General features: G+C 42.9%; 1 long non-coding RNA gene across 1 annotated transcript; it reads left to right on the top strand.

Moving 5' to 3' along the window:
• The first annotated feature begins 1,466 nt into the window (after positions 1-1,466).
• On the top strand, positions 1,467-2,206 carry LOC125549508. Its single transcript, XR_007301363.1, has 3 exons — positions 1,467-1,748; positions 1,854-1,904; positions 2,024-2,206. It is a non-coding gene; the product is annotated as an uncharacterized LOC125549508 (long non-coding RNA).
• The last annotated feature ends 10,422 nt before the right edge of the window (positions 2,207-12,628 follow it).

Raw genomic sequence — 12,628 nt, 5'->3', positions numbered from 1 at the left:
AACTAATTCTACTTTTGTTTTTTTAGTCTGTATTGTGTCTCTGAATTTCATTGCAATGCCCCCAGTTGTGTTATGATGTATATCTGAAATTACTCTGTAATGTGTGTCTGAATTTCACTTGTAATCCAGCAAGTTGTTATTATGTAAATTATCTCTGAAGTACATTGTAATGTGCCAGAACTACAATCTAATGTATCTCTAATGTTTTCTGAATTTTACTGTAATGTTATCTGCATCTCTAAATTACAGTCTAATATGTCAGTTGTGTTATGTAATTTGCATCAGTATTTATAGTGTAAGTCCCACAGTTTCTGGGTGTAAATTGTATCAGCATTTGCAATGTAATTCATGCCCTTTTTTGATTACTCTGTAATTTTCATCAGTATTATAGTGTAATCTCCTCAGTTTTTTACTGTAATTTTGCATCCAGACTTATTTGGTATGTAATGCCCCTTCAGTGTAATTTGGACCAGTATTACGGTGTAATTTTCCATATTCCTTTAGTGTAATTTGCCTGAATTTTATAGTGTAAGTTGGATCAGTATTTTAGTGTAAGTAATGTGTGTATTTTGTTTCAGTTCTTCAGTGTAATTACTGCCCTGATTACTCTGTAATTTTGATCGGCAGTATATTGTAATTTGCTTCAAGTTTTTTTGTAATTCCTGCCTTGATGTTACTATCTAATTTGCATTAGTTCTATAGTGTAATTTGCACCAGTATTAAAGTATAATTTCCCATAGTATTTCAGTGTAATTGATGCAAATTACTCTGTAAGTTGGATTAGTATTACAGTGTAATTTTCCATAGTCTTTCAGTGTAATTTGCATAAGTTATATAGTGTAATTTGCACCAGTATTACAGTGTAATTTTCCGTAGTCTTTCAGTGTAATTGATGCATTGATTACTTTGTAAGTTGGATTAGTATTACAGTGTCATTTTCCATAGTCTTTCAGTGTAATTTGCATATGTTCTATAGTGTAATTTGCACCACCATTTACACTGTAATTTTCCATAGTCTTTGAGTGTAATTTGATGCATTGATTACTCTGTAAGTTGGATTAGAATTACAATGTAATTTTCCATAGTCTTTTTCAGTGTAATTTGTATAAGTTCTACAGTGTAATCTGCACCAGTATTACAGTGTAATTTCCCATAGTGTTTCAGTGTAATTGATGCATTGATTACTCTGTAAGTTAGGTTAGTATTACAATGTAATTTTCCAGTCTTTTCAGTGTAATTTGCGTAAGTTCTATAGTGTAATCGGCACCAATATTACAACTGTAATCCTCGTGTGTAATTTGTTTCAATTATTTTTAGTGTAATTGCTGACTGCGTTGATTACTCTGTAATTTTGGTCACTAGTATAGTGTAAGTTGCTCCAGTTTTTCTACTTCCTGCCTTGATGGTCTAATTTGGATCAGTATTAATAGTTTAGTCCTCTATAATTTTCAACTTCATTATCTATGGGGAGGCTATGGAAAGTCTCTCACAAGGATGTTCCGGATGCTTCTTCTATTGAGAGTGCTGATTTTTTGCAAGATCCCTTCGTGCCCAATGACTTTGCGGAAGATGGTGCTAATGTTATGTCTTTGGTAGGTATTTATGTCTTTATTCCTTAGCTTTATTTTCTCCTTTATTCTCCTCTTTTCAGTTTTTAAATTTTTTGTGTTGTTTTATTATCTTTTCGGGAGGCTACGAGTGATGATGGAGGACTTGACAAAGCTCTATTCCAGTTCTATACGAACCATGTATGTATTCCAGTTCTTTTCCGGTTCTGATTTTTACGTGGCGTACTATATAAATCTTTCTGTGCTATTTTTCTAGTTGTGATTGATTCTTGTGTTTTTTTTCAGGAAGTAAAACACCTGAAGAGGAAGTTATCCTGTGCTGGGAGAAGGAATGTGGTTAGCCTCTTTTTTACTTTTATTTTTGATATCCTTTTTTTGGTTACCCAACTCATGGGTTCTCACTGGTTTTTGTAGTGCTATAGGTTTAATGTGTTTCTCCTTTTTGTTTTTTGTAGAGGCAGAAACGATCTTCTGATTTCCCCGTTGTTCAACCTTCACTAGATATTCTGGGAAATTCTTCTCAGGTGTTGTTGATGGTTTGTGTCCTAGGTATAAGGGTGTCATTGAGAATTGCGGCATGCATTGTCTTCTTAGGTTTGTGAGTACTGAGGTCCCACTTAGGCTTGTTAAGTGGCTTGCATCTAAGGTTTGATGTTCTCGCTTCTGAGTTCCAGTTAAAAAGGAAGTTTATCCCCCTCACTAAGTATGATGATATCCTTGACCTTCCAGTAGATGGTGAGCCACTTGTTTGTGACCCTGAGTCTGGTCGTGACTTTATCCTATCCCATTTCAATCATACCAGCATTACACATGTGTCCTTTTTCGTCAAGAAGCGGATGTTGATCTCCAGTTGCCTGATGAGGATGTCTTCATATGTTTCATGATTGTTGCTTTCTTCACTTTTCTTTGCCCCAACTCTAGCCTCGGCCCTAGTCCAAAGTACCTGCACATCTTCAAGGATTGTCAGTCTGTTTGTCGCTATGGTCTGCAATTTGTGTAAATTGAGCAATGTCAATAAGACTGTAAACAGCAAAATTAAAATATTTGTAATCAGCAGTACCACTGCACATAAGTACATTGTAATTTCCAGGGCCTTTTGTGTTTTACACTGTATTTTCATGCATTTATCCACTGTAATTCCAGGTTTTCTGAAAATTACCCCTTATTTACATTGGATCATTGTTAAGAATTTCAGTGTAAACAATGTAATTATGTGCATTTGTACAGTGTAAATCATATGTTTTTACCATTGTATGTTGCACGTGAATACACTGCAATTCCAGGACCTTGGCCGTGATTAGTTGCCCTGGCGAACCGGGTCAGGTTTAGCCTGACCCGTTTTTTCGTTTTTGGCATGCACTCATTTCTGTTTGTCAGGGTGTTCTGTGGATAGACACGTGTCATCTTTTTATTGGTGCAGGAATTTGAATGATGTCTAATTGAAAATCAGTCAAATGTCAAATAGACAGTCCCTATTATAAATAGAAATTCCAAGGATCCTATGCCGTTATACAATTACCTCGGAGAGCTCGTGATCTTCTTGGTGATAATAGAACCACGTTTGTGGATCAACAGAACCTCGGTTCGTCAGCACTAGGGCTGCAAGAAAACCTCGAGGCTCGTGAGCCACTCGAGATCGACTCGTTTTTTGACTCGACTCGAGATCGACTCAAAAAGAAACAAGTTGACTTTGAACACTTTATGTAGCTCGACCGAGAAACGAGCCGATCTTGATCCAATGTTGGCTCGCTCGATAGGTCGACAGAATATTATTATGTTAAATGATCATGCCATATATTAAATGGAAATAAGATAATTTATTACCATATATGTTGTCCATAATTTGTTTCCATTTTATTTACCAATGAACATGGAAACTTAATTAAGTACAAAGAAGATTTAGGTCTAATTATGGCACATGGTCGACCATGTGTTAAATATCCTATATTTTGGGCAAAGGTTCCCAGCATATTCACCTTAATTTTTTTGTTTTTCATCCGTAGATTTATAATTTTTATCATCTCATTTAGCTCGAGACTAGCTCGAGATCGTTACAAGCTGAGCACGAGTCATGTTCTACAACTCGATCATGAGCTTCACTCAGTTTGAGCTCGCTCGAATTTTCATATGAGTTGAGTTGAGCCAACTCCAACTCGCTCAAACTCGACTCGTTTGCAGCCCTAGTCAGCACCCATAAAACTCGCTTCCTCGTGCGCTATTGTTGCTACAACTCCTATTGATTGGTTCTTTAGGACAGGCTCATCTATGCTGACCTTAGCACAAAATAATAATAACAATTTGTCTAATTCACATCTAGATGTTTTTTAAGGATGTCACATTTAAGCTCCCACAAATATATATATATAATGCATCAACAAGAAACAAAAAAAACAAGGACAAAAAAAGACCACAAATAAAGTGGACATCAACTTAGATGTGACATAATTATGTCACATCTAGATGTGTCCTAGACAGACCCTAATAATAATATAGTTTGGCTAATTCATATCTAGATGATTTTTACTTATGTCACATCTAACTTGCCTATCGTATGATCAAGGCTGTAGGATTCGTGCAAACTGTTCTTTTTGTCCCGTGTCGCAGTGTCCCTCGCGCTGGGAACGAGTCGCTTTGTTTGTGTCAGGCCGGTGGCAGTTTTCCTGTTGTACGTGCCTGCTGGTGTGGAATGGGGCGGTTATTTCATATGGGCTCCAAGTAATTTTTTTCAAGCATGTGTATGATATGGATGTAGAATTCAAAGAGTTGATTCTCAAAAAAAAAAACCCAAAGAGTTAAGCTTTCATACATATTCTCCTTGAGCCTTCTTCTCTAGTTTCTCATTGTGTTTATTCTTCTTTTTTTTTGCTTTTTTGTTTTTGTTTTTTTAATTTGAAATTTATGATATTTTTTGTAATTCAATTTCTTCTCCTTTTTATTTTTATTTTTTCCATTTCCCAATTTGTGATATTTTTAGTACGTGAACACTTTTTGAAGTGCGCGGACACTTATTAAAGTACATGCAATATTTGTGAATGATTTTTTTAATTTTGTAAATTCATCAACATTTTAAAAATATTTGAACACTTTAACAATGTCTCATCTAAGTTGTGTTATGTCTGGTCTATTTGTTGTATTTTTTGGGTCCAAATTTGATCCCACTTTGTTTTGTTGCGCGTGTCCCGAGTCATTGCGATGTCCCATTGTCGACCATTTTTGTTAGGTCCATTTTTTGTTTTTTCCTGATCAGTTTTGATGGTATTTTTTTCTCGTTTGTTATTTGCCTGCTTTGTAGAGCGAAATAGACATGGTGCTTTGCTTGCTGCCTCTTTTATCATTTTCATTCTGCGGCTGCTTTGCCTCCTTGTATTTTTCTCTTTGTTTTCCATTAGTTCAACAACTCTTATGTGCGGCCGTTTTTTGTTGTTTTTGCCTTGGTTACAGGTTCACCCTCAATTTGCAACTGGACCAATCATTTTTTTTGCCTTAGTTGCAAGTCCAGTGTTAATTCACAACTGTACCCAACCTTTTTTTTCTTCAGTTGCAAGTTCACCTTCGACTCGCAACCAATCTTGATGTTTCCTTTGTATCGGAACTGAGCTAAAAAAAATTTGGTGTCAGTTGCAAGTCCAACCTCAACTTGCAACTCGGTTAGATTTTTTTTCGCCTCAGATGCAAGTCCAACATCGACTAGCAACCAGGGGCTGATTTTTTGGTCCCAGATGCAAGTCAATCACCGACTCGCAACTAGGGGGTATTTGTGTTTGTCGAGGATCCCCAGTTGCATATTGACCATCGACTCGAAACTAGGGTAGTGTGTGTTTGTCGAGGGTCCGCAGTTGCATGTTGACCATCGACTCGCAACTAGGGTGTGTGTGTGTGTGTGTGTCGAGGGTCCCCCGTTGCAAGCCAACAGTCGACTCACAACTAGGGGATGTGTGTGTTTGTCGAGGGTTCCCAGTTGCAAGTCGACCATCAACTCGCAACTATGGGGGGTGTTTGTTTGGGCCCCCAGTTGCAAGCTGACAATCGACTCGCAACTAGGGGGTGTGTATGTTTGTCACGGCCCCAGTTGCAAGCCGACCATTGACTCGCAACTAGATGTATTTGTGTGTTTACCGAGGTCCCTTGTTGCATGTCAACCATCGCCTCGCAACTAAGGGTGTGTATTTTTGTCGAGGGCTCCCAATTGCAAGCCAACCATTGACTCGCAATTGGGGGGAGGGGAGAGGAGTGTCTTTCTATGGGTCCAGTTGCAAGTCAACCATCGACTCGCAACTAAGGGTGTGTGTGTTTGTTGGGCCCCCCAGTTGCATGTCAACCATCGACTTGCAACCAAGTGGGGGTGTGCGTTTGTTTGGCCCACCAGTTGCAAGCTGGCCATCGACTCGCAACTAAGGGTGTGTGTGTGTGTTTGTGTTTGTTTGGGCCCGCAGTTGCATGTCAACCATCGACTCGCAACTATGTGTGTGTGTGTGTGTGTGTGTTTGTGTTTGTTTGGGCCCGCAGTTGCATGCTGATTATCAACTCGCGACTAGGGGGTGTGTGTTTGTTGAGGGTCCCTAGTTGCAAGTCGACCATCGACTCGCAACTAGAGGTGTATGTGTTTGTCGAGGGTCCACAACTGCATGTCCACCATCGACTCGCAACTAGGAGTGTGTGTGTGCTTGTCTAGGGTCTCCAATTGCATGTCAACTATCGACTTGCAACTAAGGGTGCTTGTGTTTGTCGAGGGGCCCTCATTTGCAAGCCGACCATTGACACAACAACTAAGGGTGTGAGTGTTTTGTCGTGGCCCCAGTTGCAAGCTGACCATCGACTCACAACTAAGTGTGTGTGTGTGTGTGTGTGTGTGTGTGTGTGTTGAGAGTCCCAAGTTGCAAGCTGACCATCGACTCGCAACTAGGGGTGTATGTGTTTATCAAGTGTCCCCAATTCCATGTCCACCATTGAATCACAGCTAGGAGTGTGTGTGTGTGTGTGTGTGTGTGTGTGTTTGTCGAGGGTCCTTAGTTGCATGTCGACCATCGACTCGCAACTAAGGGTGTGTGCCTGGCCCCCTATTGCAAGCCGACCATTGACTCGCAACTAGCGGTGTATGTGTTTGTCAAGTGTACACAATTGCATGTCCGCCATTGAATCATAGCTAGGAGTGTGTGTGTGTGTGTGTGTGTGTGTGTGGAGGGTCCCCAGTTGCATGTCCGCCATTGAATCATAGCTAGGAGTGTGTGTGTGTGTGTGTGTGTGTGTGTGTGTGTGTGTGTGTGTCGAGGGTCCCCAGTCGATCATCGACTCGCAACTAAGCGTGTGTCCTTGGCCCCTAGCTGCAAGCCGACTATCGACTCGCAACTAGGGGTGTATGTGTTTGCAGGTGTCCCCAATTTCATGTAGGAGTGTGTGTGTGTGTGTGTTTGTCGAGGGTCCCCAGTTGCATGTCGACCATCGACTTGTAACTAAGGGTGTGTGCCTGGCCCGCAGCTGCAAGCCGACCATCGACTCGCAACTAGGGGTTTTTGTGTTTGTCAAGGGTCCCTAGTTGCAAGCCGACCATTGACTCGTAACTAGGGGTGTGTGTACTTTTCTAAAAAAGTTCAACTTTTTAAGAAAAGAGTGCATTTTCAAAAAATGTTCATGTTTTCAGAAAATGTTCGGAAGTTTGAAAATAATGTTCTTATATTCCAAAACATTATTTTCAATAGCAAAAAATGTTCTCGACAACTATTTTTCTCGATTACAACTGAAAAATTTGAAGAAATGTTGGCGAAGTTCTAAAACTGTTTCGATCGGCCGCTTGAGATAGGTATTCAGATATTCACGGTGATTAGATACATGAGCGCCTAACAGCGTGTGTGTGACAGTAAGAGGTTTTTGTATTGAATCCGTGCGGCCGCTCTTGTTTTTTTGACTTTTCCAGCGTTGCACTGTCGACCATCGTGTGGAATTTGTGTGGCCGGCTCAGCCGAAGGTTCCTTGCGCGTCACACGGCCCACGGCGCGGGGCACCTCACAAAATAAACAAACAAAAAAGAAATCAAACAAACAAACAAGGCCCAACCTTTGGAGTGACGAGGCACGAAGGGAGGAAGCGCGGGTGACAGACCATTGAGGAGAGAACAAACGGATAGATCAGGAAAGCCACAAATAGGATGACATCATCTTAGATGTGACATAATTATGTCACATCTAGATGTGTTCTAGACAAACCCATAATAATATATGCTGACGACCTTGGCGAACCAGTCGGTGGCAAAAGCCAAGCCTGCACCTTGCAGCAGCTGGCTGCCCTATACTTTCCGTCTTCTTATTACTACCAGATTTGTAGTATTGCCTTGTTTACCATGCTCGTATTTGTCCTACCATGGCAAACATGAACATTATATAGAAAATAGTGTCAAGGTCGTCCGCTTGCTAAGCTTTTTTTGGTAGATCTGCTTGAATCATGTCTTTGTTTGTTTACATATGTGTCTACATATTTAATTCTTCTGATCTACACTTCTCTTCATCGTCAATGGTTGCTGTTTTGAAGCGCTAGTGTTTTGAGCCCTTAGCACAACGACTTACCGACTATCTACTAAAGAAGGTTTACCCGGCTCCGATGAATGAGGGGCGATAACGTCGGCTCGCCATTGGCTGGTTCTACTGCTTATAATCGTCGCTAGGTGGTCTACGGAAAAGGATGTAATTTTATTGCTTCTTGTGCTCTTTGTATTGTCATAATATTTGATGAATAGATCAGAAGATTTTTCCGCAAAAAAAAAAGTATGGCAGCTAGTAGATAGACGATGGCGCCCCGACAAAGGAGATGTGGAGCAGAATAAAGAGGTTCAGAAGAGACGAAGAACATGCATGTGTGTGTGTGTGAGAGAGAGAAAGAGGGAGAGGGAGAAAGGGGACAATGAAAGAAAGCGGCAAAATTGTACGGATGTTATACTAGAATGACTTTGTACATCTGCAAAATTCTACTCATAGGATATATAAAAAGATGCTGTATATCACCGAGTATCTTTTGCTACTCCTAAAGTTAATTAAAACTAGTAGTATAATTCCGTCAAAAAGAACTAGTAGTATAATAATCAAGTAGAAATAAATCCAGTAAAAAAGAATAGAATACTACCTTTTTTCTACTTTTCTGAAACCATTGGTCAAGCTACAAATTAAAACTGGAGCTGCATGTACGTGTCGTACCTACGTGCGCGTCCCGGTGACCAGAGCGTCCGGTGCACGTACGACCTTCCCTTTTGATGTATCTATATATAAAAGGTTTTGATCGTGCGCATCCGATGGAGTTTGATCGTGCTAATCCATTACGATCCGATCCAGTCCACTGTCTTCGACGTAAGCGATCGGGGACCTATCATTGGCATGTGGCAGCGGCGGCCGGCGGTGGTGGTCCGAGCTCCCCGAGGACCTCCTCTGCAAGATCTACGACCGTGGCTGCGTCTCATCTCCGTATGAGCGTACACGCTTCGCCGCCGTCCGTATGAGCGTACACGCTGCACCCGGCGCTGCCAGCTCTCCCCCTCCTGCTACCATGGACGGGCGATGCCAAGCGCGACCTGGAGGGGCGAGCATACAGCCTCGAGGATCAGGGCCTGTCGAGGATGGTAGGGCCCTAAGCTCCCTGCTCGGGGGGTTGCCGTGGGGCAAGCGACTGGTCGGACCCCACGACGGTGGCTGCATCGCTGCTGTAACCGGCACTCATGTCATCATCATGAATCTCTTCTCCGGTGATCAGGTGGAGCTCTCCGCCAAACAAAGCATCATCTCTACTTCTAATGTCTCAGTTGGTAGGTCGCGTTCTGGATTTTATTTTCGTCCCATCTCACCCGGTCTTTTTTGATAATTCTTTGATACTTCCTCCCACCTCCCCCTCAGCCGTGAAAAACCAAGAAAAACCCCGCGATCGAGTCCCGCACACGCCCAAACTCCCGTCGTTATCTCTACTTCTAATGGAGCAGTTGGTAGCCTCGTACGGTTTATTTTCGTCCCACCACTTTCAACCATTTTATTTCGCTGGTTTTTTTTCGTCCCTCCCCACCCCACCGGTTTAGTTTCGCGTCACCCTCTCACACGACGAAAAAAATCTTAACGGATCATAACTTTCCATGCTGGTGCAAGTTATTTTTAGTAATGTCTTTATGTGAAAGAATCAATCACGATCAATCTCTAAATATCAAATCTAAATTAATTAACCTTACCTTAAATTGCTCAATCACATTAATTAGGAAACAAAATAACCGATTTTAAGAAAATATCTACTCTTAATGGAGGGTATTGCATACCAAACATAGGTACGTCATTAGCTCGCTTCCTTCCCTTCTCTTCCCTTCGTCCCTCAGTCCCATGCTCGTGGCGCTGAAGTGGCATCGACAGGCGATGGCGGCGAGGGCAGCACGTGGCAGCCCCTGAAGCACGAACACGACTGCACCTCGGGTCTGCCGTCTCCCAAGATATGGGTGAGTTCTCGTGATGCCCACCCTAAACCCTCACGTCCTACAAATTCCTCAACCTCTACCATCTCGATTTCGTCCATGCTCTGATCCAAATGATGATGCAGCTCCGGCCGATTGACAATGGAGGTTCGCCATCCTTCCTCTCAGCACCCACTCCTGGAGGAACGACACGCCATGCCGATCGAACCCGGTCGAGATCACTCACCAAGATTGCTATTCGGAAGTTTTTTGTCAAAAAGTGAAGAGTGAGCCACTTGTGCAGGTGCAGGTTTTGTTTTAAAAATCCAATTTGTTTATCCTTTTGTCGCTGAAATTGTTTACTAATTATGTCATTCGTCCCACCTCCTATGATTTTTTTTGGTACCTCCTCCCACCTTTGCTGGTTTTTTTTGTATATTTTTTTCGTCCCCTCCTCCCACTTCATCGGTTTATTTTCGCATCACCCTCTCACACAATGAAAGAAATCTGAAAAGATCAGAACTTTCCATACTGGCGCAAGTTATTTGGTAATGTAGAATCAATCACGAACAATCTCTAAAGATCAAATCTAAATTAATTAACCTTACCTGAAATCACTCAATCACATTAATTAGAAAACAAATAATTGATTTTCAAAAAAGTCGCTCAATCACATTAACCTTACCTTAACTCACGGATGGTAATCAATCTCCAAACAAAGGAAACAATACATCGAGGGAGCAGTAAATAAACTCCCTTTCTTATGACATGTATATGATCTTCCCTTCCCTCTCCGTTGTCGAGCGTTCTTGATTCTCGAGGCCGATGCTTGGGCTGCGTCACTGGGTCGCGACGGTGCCGGGGGACGAGGACGGCGAGGCCGGGTGCCGCGGCACCGCGTTGGCCGCGGCCGTGAAGGGGGCGAAGTAGGGCGGCTTCCCTAGCCCTGGGAGTTGGTGCGGTGGAAGCGGCACTTGAAGGATCCGGCGTGGGTGGCCGGCGCGCAGACGCACTTGGAAGCGGGCTCGTGGCGTGTGCCGGACGGCGTCGATGCCGACCCGTGCCACCTCCTCCACGTATTCTTGGAGCTATGGCTGACCCATTTACATGAAATTAATTTCCTCAGCTGTGGCGGCAAATATAATACACATAATCCATATTGTTATGCACTAACGTGTGTGTGTGTGAAATAGATGGATTATGGTCGCTTATCCAATAAGATGGATATGTGTGTGTGTTAGAGAGAGAGGGGAGAGGGGGAGAGAGAGTGAGGAAGAGGGAGGGAGAGAGAGTGTGTGTGAGAATTTGATGGTAAAAAAGGTCATCAATGTCACTTGATATGTATGAGTATATTAATATTGAACTCTTAAAGTTAATGTGACCCCGTTGCAACGCACGGGCGTTCTTCTAGTTGGATGTAAATGCCCAACCAAACGCTTGGCATTCAATCAGAGAGCCAATCTTGTCTCCGTCCGAAAAAATCATCTTCTCGGAGGAGCCATCCTCAAGTGAATGCATCCTGGCTGCGATAACCACAAGATGCAAGATAGCGGTATGCAGAATTGGCAGTCCGAATCGTGGTTGAACGACAAGAGGATGTGGCGCTTCTGGATATGAGGAGATCACGAACATCACCCTTTGCCATGGCATGATCTATGCGGCTATGCCCTTATGTCGGGTGAATTGTTCAGGTTCAACGTTAGCACGAACGAAAATGGAGTTCGTATTGAAACGATAAGGAACTTGTATGTGGGCATGTTTCCGTCCTCCCAAAAATACATCTTCTAGCTACGCGGCAAGCTAGCGATGGCCACGGAGTTCTCCTCGTGGGTCGGCTACTGCAAAGTTCAAACTTTTAGGGTTTTTAAAATTATGTAATCTCCATCTTATGTTAAAAGGGGGTAATATCCCTATTCTTAAAATTATGTAATTTTCTTTTTTTGGGGAGGTATAGGTATGTTCCATGGGGTACACACATGCAAGCAATTAATTATCTAATCTTGTTCTTGTAGTTGTACATGATAAATGTTATATTGTATCATTGAGTTGGAAACAGGTAGGGTAATCCCCTCTTGTGACTTATTACGGTTAACCTAGTTGTAGGAATAGGATCATGTATATGCTTAATGCATTTGTACAGTTATGTGACGGCTGCTGGAGCACCTGCCGGGGATCAGACCGGATGGCCGATGATTCACCGGTGGGTTGGTGCCGCGGCTTGCTGCCCCGACATCCAATGACGCCGAGCTTATTCTTCCTCCAACCCACATTGTGTGCATTTCGTCTTACCGTACATTGCCGTGCTGCTAGCCGGTCCCGGGTTGAGACGTAGTGGGAGGTGGGGATCCGGATTGGGATAATTCCTAGGTCGGCTCATGCCGGCCGCGACGGCGACGACACCTGAGGGTGCCATTTTTCTTTTTGAAGACGTCGTTCGGGTCCGCCCTACCTTTTGCCACCTCACGGTCTCTAGGGTGAAAACCCTAGCGAAGCGACGGCGCTCTTGGCATCGTGTCCTTCTTGAAGGCGTTGTGGTGTGAGCTATGTGGTGGTGGGTACCGCTTGGGTGTGTCGGCAAATGCAGATGGCGTGCCCCTCTTCCTCCAGGTGGTAGCTGTTCCGGGAAAACCCTAGATCTAGGTCTTCCGGATCG

The sequence above is a fragment of the Triticum urartu genome, chromosome 3 (genome assembly GCF_003073215.2).
Source record: "Triticum urartu cultivar G1812 chromosome 3, Tu2.1, whole genome shotgun sequence".
Taxonomy (NCBI): Eukaryota; Viridiplantae; Streptophyta; class Magnoliopsida; order Poales; family Poaceae; genus Triticum; species Triticum urartu.
Note: the sequence above shows the minus strand (reverse complement) of the source record. Positions and strands in the feature narration are given on the sequence as shown.